This window comes from Nannobrachium achirus (genome assembly GCF_963921795.1).
Source record: "Nannobrachium achirus genome assembly, chromosome: 1".
NCBI classification, from domain to species: domain Eukaryota; kingdom Metazoa; phylum Chordata; class Actinopteri; order Myctophiformes; family Myctophidae; genus Nannobrachium; species Nannobrachium achirus.
This window is the reverse complement of record NC_137810.1, coordinates 73006683-73021954: the sequence shown is the minus strand read 5'-3', so window position 1 is coordinate 73021954 and position 15272 is coordinate 73006683.

Below are 15272 nucleotides of genomic sequence, written 5' to 3'. Positions count from 1 at the left end.
TCTGGTTCACTTACGGCAAACCGGTGCCCGGCAGACATCTGGCAACCACATCTAGCCCAGATCTGGTTCACTTACGGCAAACCGGTGCCCGGCAGACATCTGGCAACCACATCTGGCCCAGATCTGGTTCACTTAAGGCATACCAGTGCCGGCAGACATCTGGCAAACACATCTGGCCCAGATCTGGTTCACTTAAGGCACACCGGTGCCGGCAGACATCTGGCAAAACACATCTGGCCCAGATCTGGTTCACTTATGGTAAATCAGTGCCGGCAGTCATCTGGCAAAACACATCTGGCCCAGATCTCGTTCACTTATGGTAAATCAGTGCCGGCAGTCATCTGGCAAAACACATCTGGCCCAGATCTGGTTCACTTACGGCAAACCGGTGCCCAGCAGACATCTGGCAAACACATCTGGCCCAGATCTGGTTCACTTATGGCAAACCGATTGCCGGAAGTCAGCCAGAACTGCCAGATCTCAACCGGACTCGTCCAGTGTCGGCTGGCTACCTGGGTACTGAAGATGTGGCGTAACAGCATGGATTTCTACACAGATTTCACCATCATAATGCTGAGACTACAGTAGATGAACAACAATATCACCATCATAATGCTGAGACTGAGACTACAGTAGATGAACAACAATATCACCATCATAATGATGAGACTACAGTAGATGAACAACAATATCACCATCATAATGATGAGACTACAGTAGATGAACAACAATATCACCATCATAATGATGAGACTACAGTAGATGAACAACAATATCACCATCATAATGATGAGACTACAGTAGATGCAGATGCATGCAGTAGCTCTTGTCAACCAACAGGTGTCCTACAGCACCACATAATTGAACAATAGAAGAACAGGGAGACACTCATGTTCCAACAGAACAAGGTAGACCTTTGAATATCATGTTAATAATACTATTGATTAACATACTTTACCATGGTTAAAATAATGTTTCATTCACTAAAACAAGTCATGGACTGCTGGCAGCTTTGAGATGTCAGCTAGCTCAACAGTTCCTTTGTATTAAAATATTTAAAATATTCATTACATATTTTTCTTGATTGGATTACAATTATTTTTATTCTAAAACTGTTCACAAACACTAAATACTCAAAAGGAAACCAACCACACCACACCACACCACACCCTTAAAACAACTTCTCCCTCACATAGTTTACAGTTTACAGTTTAGGCATTTAGCAGACGCTTTTAATCCAAAGCGATTTACAATAAGCAGGTAATACACATCACTATAATATCGGTATAGTGATGTGTAATAATCGGTAAAGAAAAAAAAACTAAAAACAAATGCTAACTAGCTTCATGTATGGTCATTGAGTGTTTCAGTAGTGCTATGGGTTTAGGTGGAGTCTGAAAAGGTGAGTCATAGGCATAGGCAGACATAGGCAGCCTCCTCTTATATTCAAGCAGAGTAGACATTGAAACTGGTATCAAGTCTATCTGCATGTTGCACATCTGGTCTGCAACGGAAACGCTCTGTGTTTGCATGTGTGCTCCGTTCCGCTAGAAGTGTGTGTGTGTGTGTGTGTGTGTGTGTGTGTGTGTGTGTGTGTGTGTGCGTGCGTGCGTGCGTGCGTGCGTGCGTGCGTGCGTGCGTGCGTGCGTGCGTGTGTGCGCGCGCAAGTAACAGGATACAGTAGGCGGGCTCCAGAACGGATGACACTGTTAACTCACAATGAAAACCAAGGTTTCAGCCGAGTGGGAAAAGACTGCAGAGTGCAACGCTGAAGCGGCAGGTTTACTGTCATAAAAGGTCATAAATAATTATTCCAAATGCATGCGTCACTTATAGGGTTAAATAATCAACATAATTATTTCATAATGTTCTGCTCTGTCTAAATAAGTATTTTGCTGGTGACATCAATCATAAGATTCATAACCAGATTAACCACAGAGAACAAGTACAGACAGGCAGACTAGACAACAGGGAGTGGTAGCTTTAGTAGAAACCAGAAGCATAAAGTAGCTTATAAACTGTTCCTGTGAGAACCAAGTGGTTCTAGTAGTGAATATTAAAACAACAACACTTACTTTACGTAAAGTTGGTTAAGTTTGGTCCATTCTGTTTTGTTTTGTCATCCGCACAGACTGTCAAGTTCACAGTTGTTGTCGTGTCTCAAAATGGTTCCCGAGCTGCGCACTTTAATTTCCTTTATAATGTGACTTTGACCCGCCTCTACAGCTCTAGGGCTACAGTCAGTTAGATGATATCGTCATAGGTGAACACATAATAGTCAGGGAACGAGTTGGGCAAGTCCCACCATGTCTCATTCCAACTCCAACTTATTATGTTATGAGTAGCCTATGCTATGACTTTAGTCAGTGTTTAAACACACAATAGAAGATCATTGGGCTGACTGACGTGAGGACAGGGTTCACCCTGCATGAACACAAGCTGAAATACAATTGGCACAATAGCCTAACGACAGACAGACAGACAGACAGACAGACTGTAATTTAAATTGACAGTGGTGTTACCTGTCAAACCGTGACCATTAGTAGGTCTGGTATACACAATATCCTGACCTTATGCACTCCATAGTAATCACACCAATAGTTTTAGGTGAATTTGCCTGACACCAATAAAATAAACAGAAGAAGCTGATGTTTACAGTGGAAAGGGGAGGTGAGTGTGGGCTTAGATAGATGTTGTTCATATCCAGTCTATATTTTAATCTTATTGTATCTTTATCACTGGCTGTTGCAGCTGCTGTTGTTGCTGTTGTTATATGACACCTAGCTATATGACACCCAGGTCTCTCTCTCTCTCTCTCTCTCTCTCTCTCTCTCTCTCTCTCTCTCTCCCTCTCCCTCTCCATCTCCCTCTCTCTCTCCCTCTCTCTCTCTCTCTCTCTCATGGCCAGTGGCCAACTGCTGCTGAAGACATGTGGTTTACAGTAAAGTAGAGAGAGGGAGGGAGGCAGGGAGATTTGGCACATCAAAGCATTATGATTATGAATACCACATAATAATAAACTAATGACAGAGTGCAGCATCACACCTCCAAGATACCCATGTACCTGGCAAACTAAAGGTCAAGGATGTTCACAATCACAACACCAGAGGCAGCTCCATCATGTTCAACCTAGATTCATCACTAAACAAGGCTCTAATTCGTTATCCAGCTATACCACCAACATGTGGAACGCCCTACCGCAGACCTTATTTCTATTTATATATATTTTTATCCCACGTTTTTTGCAACCCATTTTCTCACCCAGTGCAAACTACCTAACCTGTAGTCCTGGTTTCCGCTCCCCCCCTGCCGCGCCAGGGGAATTGGGGAGCGCCTGGCTGGCTAGGGGGAGGTACTACTGCATGTTTTTGTGAGGGCATCTACCCTAGGAGACACGGGGAGAACATGCAAACTCCACACAGAAAGGCCCTATCGCCAACCCCACCTAGAGTTGTGGGCGCTGATGACGCGGAGGGAGGAACACACCCCCAGCGCCCACAGCGTCCCCCGGCGGGAATCGAACCCTGGACCTTCTAGCTGTGAGGCGAGGCGCTAATCACTGCGCCACCGTGCCCCCTTCTACCGCAGGCCTTAAAGGAGATCAAATCCCTAGCCTCCTTCAAAATTGGTCTGAAAAGTCACCTTCAGGCGGCTGCTACTCGTGACTTGTGAATAGACTAAGATCTGTTGTTTTTAGAGCCCTGTTTTTTTATTATTTTCTTTTCTGCTTTTGTAATTGATGTTATCCTATGCAAAGTACTGTGTTCTATCCGTCTGTTGTTCAATGTTATAATGAGATACATGAAGTGGTTCCTGTAAATAAGCCATAAAGCTTAGGATCTCCTTTTACGCAGTTGACTTTATGTAGCGTGACCGCGAGCAACAACCATGAGGTGAACCTGGGCCACTACTTAACAGGTGTGTACGTTAACCAGTCAGCCAAAGAGCTGAGCTTGTTGGCGAGTGACCAACACAGCACCCCGGAGCCTACAGTCGTCCCCTCTACCTAGAAGTGTGACCACGCGCACCGGCCAGGAGAGAAGCTCCACTTTGAAACCGGGGACCGCGAGGCTGGCGAATCTGGGCCGCTACTTAACCCTAGGATGCATGAGTGGGGTCAAAAACGACCCCAGGGGTTGTTATTCTTCAATATCTTTAAAATTAAAAGTTTAAATATTTTCATATTCCAGGTATTCCTCATAAAACATGTTTGTGACATGAGGCCATTTGCATTTTTATCATTCCTTTCATTCATTTTAAGAAATTGCAGTTTTTGTATCACTACCCCACTCTTCCATGAGTGGGGTCAAAAATGACCCCAATTAAAATCAATGCGTTTTGCAATAAACTACTTTTCTCTCACACATAACTCTGCCATACTTTTGCCTAGCAAAGTGATTTCAACTTTAAAACACTCACACGACTTGGGCCTTTTAGCCAACAGGGACGAGCTGTAATTGTTGAAGCCACGCCCCCTCTGTCTTCTAAACGCGTGCATCAGCTGTCTGTCACACTTTGCTGTCACACTTTGCTGTCACACGTAACTCTGGCATACTTTTGCGTAGCAACGTGATTTCAACTTTAAAACGCTCACACGACTTGGCACTTTTTCCGACCAATAGGGACGAGCTGTAATTGTTGAAGCCCCGCCCCCTGTCTTCCTATTGGCTGGGCTTTAAACAGCCATAACTCCAGTTCGCAGCATGGTACCGTCTCGAAATTTGGTGTCTGGACTTAGACCACCATAGGGATGAGCTGCAATTGTTGAAGCCACACCCCCTCTTCCCTCCTATTGGCTGGGCTTTAAACAGCCATAACTCCAGTTTGCAGCATTGTACAGTCTCGGAACTTGGTGTCTGGACTTAGATGGCCAATATGGACGAGCTGTAATTGTTGAAGCCCTGCACCCTCTTACAAGTCTGTTGTTTCCACTCACCTTGACGGTCGATTCTCGCCCTTAGGGCGTCTTACTGGTAATTGTAGTAAGTAATAGTAGTAATAGTAGTAGTAATAGTGTAATAGTAGTAGTAATAGTAGTAAAATAGTTGCGACCGTAGATCGCAAGTTTAGTATGTGAACGGTCACAGCTTGTCTGTATGTATGTATGTATCTCTGTCACGCCTGACACTGTGGGTCTATGGGTTTGTCGCTCTGACATCATGCTCTGATGTCACTGTGATGTCAGGGGAACCACTAACAGAATGGGTTTGCCACTCTGGCTTCACGCTCTGGCTTCACTATGATGTCACACCAACAGAATCCCTTTTATGCCCAAACATGGAGTTCCCTGATGTCATTACTATTAAGCCCATATCTAACAGGACGTCATATGGGAATACCCATGTATGGAGACAACATCAGCCACATACCACACTAACAGAATCCATATATGGCCAAGACAGAAGGCCAAGACATCCCATATCTGTGTAGCTGGTTCTACAGACAGGGATCTCCATGTATGGGCATAAAAACATCACAGTGACATCAGAGCATGATGTCAGAGCAATAAACCCATAGAACCACAGCGTCAGGCGTGACAGAGATACAATCATACATACGGACAAGCTGTGACCGTTCACATACTAAACTTGCGAACCTACGGTCGCAACTATTATTACTAATACCAGTAAGACTCCCTAATCGGGAGATAAGCGACCGTTGGTCGCTTATCTCCTGTCACACTGCTGACATCAGTATGACATCACACCGTACACAAATGACCCTTATATAAGACCGGCATTATCTACCGACAGATTAGTAACAAGATGTCAAAATCGTTGAAGGTTGAATCTCCAGATATGGAGATAACCAACACATCACTCCATATATGGAGATAACTGACGAATCTCACTAAGTCTGACCTCACAAGCCCCATATTTGGACACGAACAACATATAACTCCATATATAGAGACATAGCTGCTGACATCAGTATGACATCACACTGCTGACATCAGTATGACATCACACCGTACACAAATGACCCTTATATAAGACCGGCATTATCTACCGACAGATTAGATGCAAGCAGGATCTCGACTCTGACACAACTCATCGGCTCATAAGCTGGTTCTCCCTCCATATATGGAGATAACCGACGAATCTCACTAAGTCTGACCTCACAAGCCCCATATTTGGACACAAACAACATATAACTCCATATATAGAGACATAGCTGCTGACATCAGTATGACATCACACTGCTGACATCAGTATGACGTCACACCGTACACAAATGACCCTGACGGCACACACCAAGCAGTGTGATGTCATACTGATGCGGAGATATGAGCAGGGCAAAGGTGTGACGTGTGACGTGTGACCGACGGACGGACGGACGGACGGCCGGTGGAGGTTTTGATACTAAACTGCGACCTGACGGTCGCAATTACTACTACTACTACTACTACTATTACTACTACTATTACTACTATATTACTACTACTATTACCAGTAAGACGCCCTAAGGGCGAGAAGCGACCGTCAGGGCGGGTGGAGACAACATACTTGTAATAGAGGGCGGGGCTTCAACAATTACAGCTCGTCCATATTGACAGCAAGTTTTGAGACGGTACCATGCTGCAAAATGGAGTTATGGATGTTTAAAGCCCAGCCAATAGGAGGAAAGGGGGGGCGTGGCTTCAACAATTGCAGCTCATCCCTATGGTGGTCTAAGTCCAGACACCAAATTTCGTGACGGTACCATGCTGCGAACTGGAGTTATGGATGTTTAAAGCCCAGCCAATAGGAATACAGGGGGGGCGGGGCTTCAACAATTACAGCTTGTCCCTATTGGCCGGAAAAAGTGCCAAGTGGCGTGAGCGTTTTAAAGTTGAAATCACGTTGCTACGCAAAAGTAGGCCAGAGTTACATGTGACAGCAAAGTGTGACAGCAAAGTGTGACAGCTGCTGCACGCGTTTAGTAGACAGAGGGGGCGGGGCTTCAACATTTACAGCTCATCCCTATAGGCAGAAAAAAGGCCCAAGTTGTGTGAGTGTTTTAAAGTTGAAATCACTTTGCTAGGCAAAAGTATGGCAGAGTTACGTGTGAGAGCAAAGTAGTTTATTGCAAAACGCATGGATTTTAATTGGGGTCATTTTTGACCCCACTCATGGAACAGTGTAGGTATTGGTTGGTCATGCATCCAACAGGTGTGTACGTTAACCAGTCAGCCAAAGAGCTGAGCTCGTTGGCGAGTGACCAACGCAGCACCCCGGAGCCTTCATTTGTACCAGTGATTTGTGCTGTCATGAAACTGTACTTTTTTCTATTGCAAACTGCTTATAAACTCTTCAATCAATCAATACCAATAACACAGCATTTTTGTAGTGAAAGTCAACATTTTGGAATTCACATGACTTTGTGAATCCATTGTTAAAGGTTGTAGGTTGTCCACTGACTCTTCAGATGCTGCTGATGTGCATGGCAGAAATACATGTGCAAAGAGTCGAGGAGGAGTGGCTTCATCTGATTATTTTTGTTCTAATGTAGGGTTTTGTTGGTAATATGTGTTGTTTCTTGTTTACAGGAGGAATGAACGAATGATATAGTACTTGTATGTATGTTTTAAATGCCCTCTCCTAATGTAGGGTTACTGTTTGTTGGTATGTATTGTTTTGTCTTCATGTGGATGAAATTTAGCATTCTTGCTAATTCCAGTGTATTTACATTGCATTTATGTAGTGTTCATTAACATGCATTGTCCCGTCTAAATAAACAAATAAAGTAAAGTAAAGAAAGCCATTGCTCATCATGAGGGTGAAGCTGCATTCACACCACAGAAAGCCATTGCTCATCATGAGGGTGAAGCTGCATTCACACCACAGAAAGCCATTGCTCATCATGAGGGTGAAGCTGCATTCACACCACAGAAACACACACAGTCTAAGCTCATAGGAACTCATTCTGTGCTCCTCCAGACAGTTTAAGCTCATAGGAACTCATTCTGTGCTCCTCCAGACAGTTTAAGCTCATAGGAACTCATTCTGTGCTCCTCCAGTCCACCACGCAGGGGCGTCACAAGGGGTACTGAGTTACTAGGGCCCAAGGTGGTGGAGGGGCCTTAATTATTTTATACTTTAACTATTGAAAAATAGCAGATATACAAGCTCACAGCGCGGAACCGAGCAAGCTTGTAGATCTGCTATTTTTGAAAAGTCGTGGAAAATGTGCGCAAATCTTTGAATATATGTATTTTGTAACTCAAATTTTGCTTCTGGGGGGCGGGGGGGGGGGGGGGTCCCTGGAACTCAATATTTGGAGATGGGGGTCTGTGGCCAAATACATACAATTTGGGGGGTCCTTCACATGAAAAGGTTTTAGCTGATTTTCATGATTTTTCAAAAATAGCAGATCTACAAGCTACGCAGCGCGGCACTCGGTGCTTGTATATCTGCCATTTTTCAATAGTTAAAGCACAGGGGCCCCACAGTGAATCATTGTACCCAGGCCCAGAATGTGGTGCGACACCCCTGCACGACGGTTGTTGTTGATTGACAGTCACTCTGTGGGATCACTTCCCTGTCATTCCTCACAGCCACACCTACACCTAGCCTCGTAGATGGGAGGAGTCAGTTTACTAGGCTAACCTACACCTGCTACACACAGAGCACTGAGAGCAGTGCTGCTTTCATGTCATAGGGTCTGCTTGCTAACGCCTGCTATGTTTGCTTCAACGTACAATGGCCTCGTGCAGGAACAAAAAAGCTAACCTACAAGTCCACACCACGTTATATCAGCGGTGCATTGTGGGCTTGCAGATCGACTGGGGCGGAGCTAACTCAACTAAATGTTGTGGTCATAGACAGACGAGTGAAGAGAGCAGGCAGTGAGTCTGGAGTGAAACCAGTGAGTGACAGAGAGCAGCAGAGAACAGAGAAGCTGCTTACAGCTCCTTTACATTACAGATGGACAAATATTACATTACATTTTCACTGTTGTCATAATTATTACAGTTTCTTAAATGTTTCTTTCAAGAGAAGCTCATGGAGGAAACTTTAAGGAAGAGAGGAGAGCAGTCTTTTCCTGCCTCTCCTCTGTCTGCAGCTGAAACAACGGTGTCGGGTGTCACTAACATGCACAGAGGGAATACCAATCGTTTTGCCCGCCCGGCCGTTCGCCCAGGGCGTCTATCCGGCGTAATGTTAAAACGTGACATTAAAACCTACGTTTTTTTTATAAATGTATTGGAGTAAAAGTACAATATTTGGATCCGAGATTTAGTGGAGTCGAAGTGAAAGTATTGCAAATCGGAAATACTCAAGTAAAGTAACAGACAAATACCTCAAAATTGTACTTTTGTACAGTTAAGTTCTATTTTTTGTGAACGCTTTTTAGACATATTTAATTGTTTAGGTTTACATTCTCCGAATAATGGAGTGTTGGTCTGAATTGGTCAGAAAAAAGCTAAGGTATGGCAACATGACTAGTGTCTTGCACACAAGACACCAGTCATATTAGCAACAGGCCATACCTTAGCAACAGGCATGATACATTAAATTTTTTCCCCCCTATCTTGGGCTGGATATTGCAGCATGGAGCGGTTGTTCAAGTGCAGCTAAACATGGCATGTTAGTTAACGTGGCACAATTAACAATAATGCATTGCACCTGTGCAGCTGACCTGCAGAACCTGGGAATATACCATCTAGTCAAGATGGGGAGAATACAAGTGTGGAGAATATAATTATAAAACCTTGTTAAAGTTTGCATTTGTAGTTATTATACTGTAATTGATAGACAAAGAAACATTCATGGATTTATATTTTAAAGTAGCTTTTATTCCCCCCCCCCCCCCCCCCCCCTTGACCCAGGGTATTGCAGCTGCATACCCCTGCCATACCCAAATGACGCCCCTGAATTAATCACTAGAGTCTAGTGATTACACACTAGACCACTGGTCACTGGTCTAGTGATACCCCTGAACACAGCATTTTGCTATGAAATATTGACATCAAAAATCCAGTTCCAATGTCACTATGTTCAAAATACAAGAGCAAATGGCTTCCTATTCAATGACAGTGGTAGGAGTCAATGCTTCCTATTCAATGACAGTGGTAGGAGTCAAGGCATTGATATCATTTGCTTTAATAATTTACAAATAAGAAGGTTCACACAAAGTCTGTCAGTAAAATACATATTGTCATTTTCTAGTTTTTCTCACGTACCCCCTGCAGTACCCCTGCGTACCCCTAGGTATACACGTACCCCCATTTGAGAAACTGCACTAGACTACAGGAGTGTATAAAACAGAACAGACGATACCGTTGTTTTGGGTTGAGATTGGCACATTACCTGGGTCAATCTGCCCAGATCATGCATGTCACACGTGTCTTCTTCTTCTTTTTTATTTATTTTTTACTCTCAAAAAAGCATCTGCAATGAAGTGCATTTGAAATTACATTGCAGTGAACATCATGGGGTGATCACTGCTTGCTTCCTTTGAATTGTTTTATTTTCATTTTTGTTTATTTTATCTTTATTTTGTGTGTGTGTGTGTGTGTGTGTGTGTGTGTGTGTGTGTGTGTGTGTGTGTGTGTGTGTGTGTGTGTGTGTGTCCAAGGCGCATTACAGAGATTGTGCATTACATTCACCCATTCACATAAACATTCATTACATTCACACACACACACACACACGCACGCACGCGCGCGCACACGCACACGCACACGCACACAAACCCCTTCTAAACGTCCTCAAGTGCTCTTGGCATGGTGCCAGACTGCACACATCTCTCTCTGTGAGTCAAACCAGTCCAACAGCAACAGACCAGAGACAAACACACAGAAACACAGGACCAAACACAACACAGCTTTTCCTCCTCTCTAAGGCCTCCCATACATGACATGGATTCTAGTATAAAAACATTTTACTGCAAAAGTGGTGAAATTTATATAAAGTTATAAGCTAAACCCAAACTACAAATAAGCCTTGGATGCTGATCACTGATCACTGATCACTGGCAGAAGAGGCAGAAAATCCTAGTCCACTCACATCTACAGTTTATACAAAGGACATCCTGTAAGATGGGGATGTCCTTTAACCCTTGGTTCTCTAACCTTTTCATGCCAAGACCCCCAAATATATGTTTGGCCGAGGACCCCCATCTGAAAATTATTTTGAACAGGGACCCCCAGAAGAGAGCATTTGTGTTAAACAATTTTCACAATTACTCTAAATATTCTAAACATTTTCGATATTTTTTTTTCTTCAAATATATAATATATACTTGTAAGACCCCTGAGGGTGGAATGCGACCTCAGGGTGACATGCGACCTCGCCAATTCTTGACCATCTGGCCAACCACAGCGTTTCTCTGACGATTCTAGTTGTTGTCATTCTGGGGGGAGTTTGTTCATGTTTTTGTGAGGGTATCAACCCTAGGAGACACGGGGAGAACATGCAAACTCTACACAGAAAGGCCCTATCGCCAACCCCACCTAGGGTGTGAGCGATAGGACCTAAACATGGAGATGTGGAGAATACTATATATGGAGATAGTCCAGTCCATCATGTCATATGGGACTACCGTCATAGACAGTAGCCATTGTTAGGCCAGAGTCAATGGCTGTCTGTCTGTACAGGAAGTGATGTCACATGACATACTTTTTATGCCCATATATGAGTCATTCTGTACCACATCTCCATGTTTAGGCCAAACAGGTTCGCTCCATTTCTCCATGTATAGGTCCAAATGCCCAACGTCGAGCTTGACAAGGAGGATACCGCACATTGTACCTCATCCACCCTTTCTTCTCTCTCCTTTTGGTATCTTTATCCTCCTCCTCCTTTTTTTCTTTTTTATTCTTCTCTTTTTTCACAGCCGTCCCCATATTTACTTTAGAAAATATATATTAAATTCTAAGAACGTTTCGAGTACCAGTTTGATACAAGAGCGAATAAGCGCTACACTTCTGGAATCCTGTGCGTCGACTTAAAGTCGGATCCAGGCCTAATAACTTTATCTAGCCGCCCCGTTGTCACCTCCTTGTTACATTTTCTTTTCTGAGACACATTGTATCTCATCCACCCTTTCTTCTCTCTCCTTTTGGTATCTTTATCCTCCTCCTCCTTTTTTTTCTTTTTTATTCTTCTCTTTTTTTGTCTTTCTTAGTCTTGTGTATCCTTCTCTTTTGGCTACTGTCTATGACGGTAGTCCCATATGACATGATGGACTGGACTATCTCCATATTATATTGTGTTATCCACATTTCGTGACATTTCCTGACATCACACTGACATCACTCCCGTACAGAAGGAAGGTTACGGAAGGAAGGAAGGAAGGAAGGAAGGAAGGAAGGAAGGTCACTCAAGCGATACGGTTTTTCAGAGTATATGCGACCTTCGGTCGCAATTACCAATGGATAAAGTGGTTCAATTGATTGTGATGCTATGTTAACTACTTTTCCTGGGGACCCCCCCAAGGACCCCTGGGGCCCCCCAGACCTCACTTTGAGAACCAATGGCTTAGAACATCATTTTATGCCATATACAGAGCCACAATAATTGTAACCTATTGTATAATTCACTAATAGCAGATGTACAAGCTCACAGCACATCACACGCTTGTACATGTGCTATTTTCTAAGTAATTTCAAGAACAAAAAACATGCACAAACAGGGAAACTAAATATAATGTTTTTTTTTTGCTACATGATGCTGCACTGAGATGCCACCCTGTGGTCACATTGGGTAACTGCACTTCAGTGATCACAACATTAATCAGTCAATGATGAAAGTCATGCAAACACCAACACACTGACTGAACTGAGACGGTTGGTTCTGGAGAATGATTAAATGGAAACACATGGACCTGTAAGGGTCCATTAGAACCCACTGGAGGAACCCTGGGGGTCCCTGGTGTTGTAAGCTTGTAGATCGGCTATTTTTGGCAAAGAGGTTTGAAGAGGGAAAATAAGAGCAATCTAAAGTATTTGACGGTTCAAGTGGTTAAAAGTCTGAAAATACACATTACTCCAACTAAAGGGTCTCTTGCCTGAAAACGCTCAAAACCCCTGCTGTACATGTATACTGTATCCTGTCACTAATAGGAATGGGACGATCACCGTTATAATTAGAAACGCTTACAATAATCGCATGGCAGAGATTTTAATTCATGGTGAAGTTGTCCTCCGTCATACTAGGTTCAAGACAACCATAGGTTTTACTACATTAACCTTAAAACTGATGATCAGTTGCATGATTACAGTGCTGGTAATTACACTTCCACCTGGGTACTATAGGCACTCGTCAGGCTGGTCTAAGGCTTAGGCCAGACGGAGCTGGATATTTCATATATCCCGGTTTTTCAGATATCCACATAGAAAAATATCTAGGTCCACACGACAAAGATGCGTTATTGGAAATGACACCCGGGCTCCAGGGAAACCCCGCCCACCGAAGCTTTTGATTGGCTGAAGCGGAGCTAGGGAGCGCTCAATTGTAGTCGCTTGGACAGGGCGTTTATCGTGGGCTATAAATATAACGATTGCATTCACCACGGCTTCGTAACTCGCGCTTCGCGGCCACTCGCGCCTGCGGCACTCGGGGGCGAAGAGCAGGACCAAGGTCCGCTGGCCTTCGCGCCGCTTGCAGTGTCGTGGACAATCGAGCGGCTCCGTCTGGAGCCCGGGTGTCATTTCCAATAACGCGACAAAGATATCTAGGTCTAAAATAATCTGAGTCCCCAGACCTCCACTAGGGGGACAAGCACACACACAGTAAAGTCTTCAGAGATATCCGGGTTCCGTGTCTACACGGATCCAGTGAATCGGATATTTTTTCAATGTCTCCACTTATTTATCCGGTTTAAAAAATATCCAGCTTTGCGGCCAAAATATCCAGCTCTGTGTGGCTGCAAGCCCCAACCGCATAAAAAAATGTCTAGCAAATGTCTAGCTTCAGAAATATCCAGCTCTGTGTAGCCGGCACCTTAGACTTTATGCTCTTTCTCAAGGATTTGCATGTGGATTAAACCAGGAACAGTAATACATTTATTTATAAGGCGCCTTTCAGGGCACTCAAGGTCGCCGACAGTGACTTAGATTCATTCCTCATGGATCTACTGGATCTACATGTGGATTAAACCTGAACAGTGACTTAGATTCATTCCTCATGGATCTACTGGATCTACATGTGGATTAAACCTGAACAGTGAATTAGATTCTTTCCTCGTGGATCTACTGGATCTACATGTGGATTAAACCCTAACACTAAACAGAAGTTGTGTGATTCTAAACAAAACATTTACCTGACACCACTTGTCAGCAGGGTTGATGCGGTTCAGCACCGCCAATGAGAAAGCAGCGTTTTTTTCCCTAACCAGACTGTGATTGGATGATCAAATGAAACCACAAGTTTGGTGAGCAGATTCTTATTTTACTATTTGTACTTTATTCTGTAGTCCAGCACCCAGCCTGTATGTACTTTATTCTGTAGTCCGGCACCCAGCCTGTATGTACTTTATTCTGTAGTCCAGCACCCAGCCTGTATGTACTTTATTCTGTAGTCCAGCACCCAGCCTGTATGTACTTTATTCTGTAGTCCAGCACCCAGCCTGTCCACAACTTTCCAACATCCCATCATGCATTGCGCAGAATGTGCAGGCAGCTTCCGGCGCCGCAGCCGAGAGTGATCTACAAGCTCACAACGGTTGCATCTGCGACGCGACGTGAGCTTGTATGTCTGCTGTTAACCGGAAGTGTCCTGCAAATAATGCTACAGTAAATTCTCGTGGAAACAGGTGGATATTGGCCTTGGATGTGCGTGTCTTTTGGCTGTTTTGCAGCCTCTTTGTTAAAATCATTTCTTAGCCTGGTTAGCATACAGACTGGCAGCTCTGATGTGATTTCTGGCTTACAATTGGAGTCTCGTCACCAAACCAAACTAAAGCAGATGCTGTATGTGAACGTTGTTTAAACCAGAGCACATCTCTAATGGTGGTGTTGAACATTGGATCTGAGAAACCAAACCAATAAGATTTGAGGGCAAAGACACGCAGACAAGAACTCTTTGGACATTACATGTTAGTGCAAATTGATTGTCATACAAATGATTGCAATCAATGATTTGTGTATTTGGCTTTGGACATTGGAACATATAAATGAGACTTGCCTTTTAGGCTTTGTAAATAAAAGTTGCATAGAACATAAAAAGGTAAATGGTGCATTTATACAGCGCCACCTACTGCTCATCAGGAGCAACTGGGGGTTCAGAGTCTTGACTTAAATATACAAATAAATGACTGACAGTGACTGCGAACAATCATCAACATAC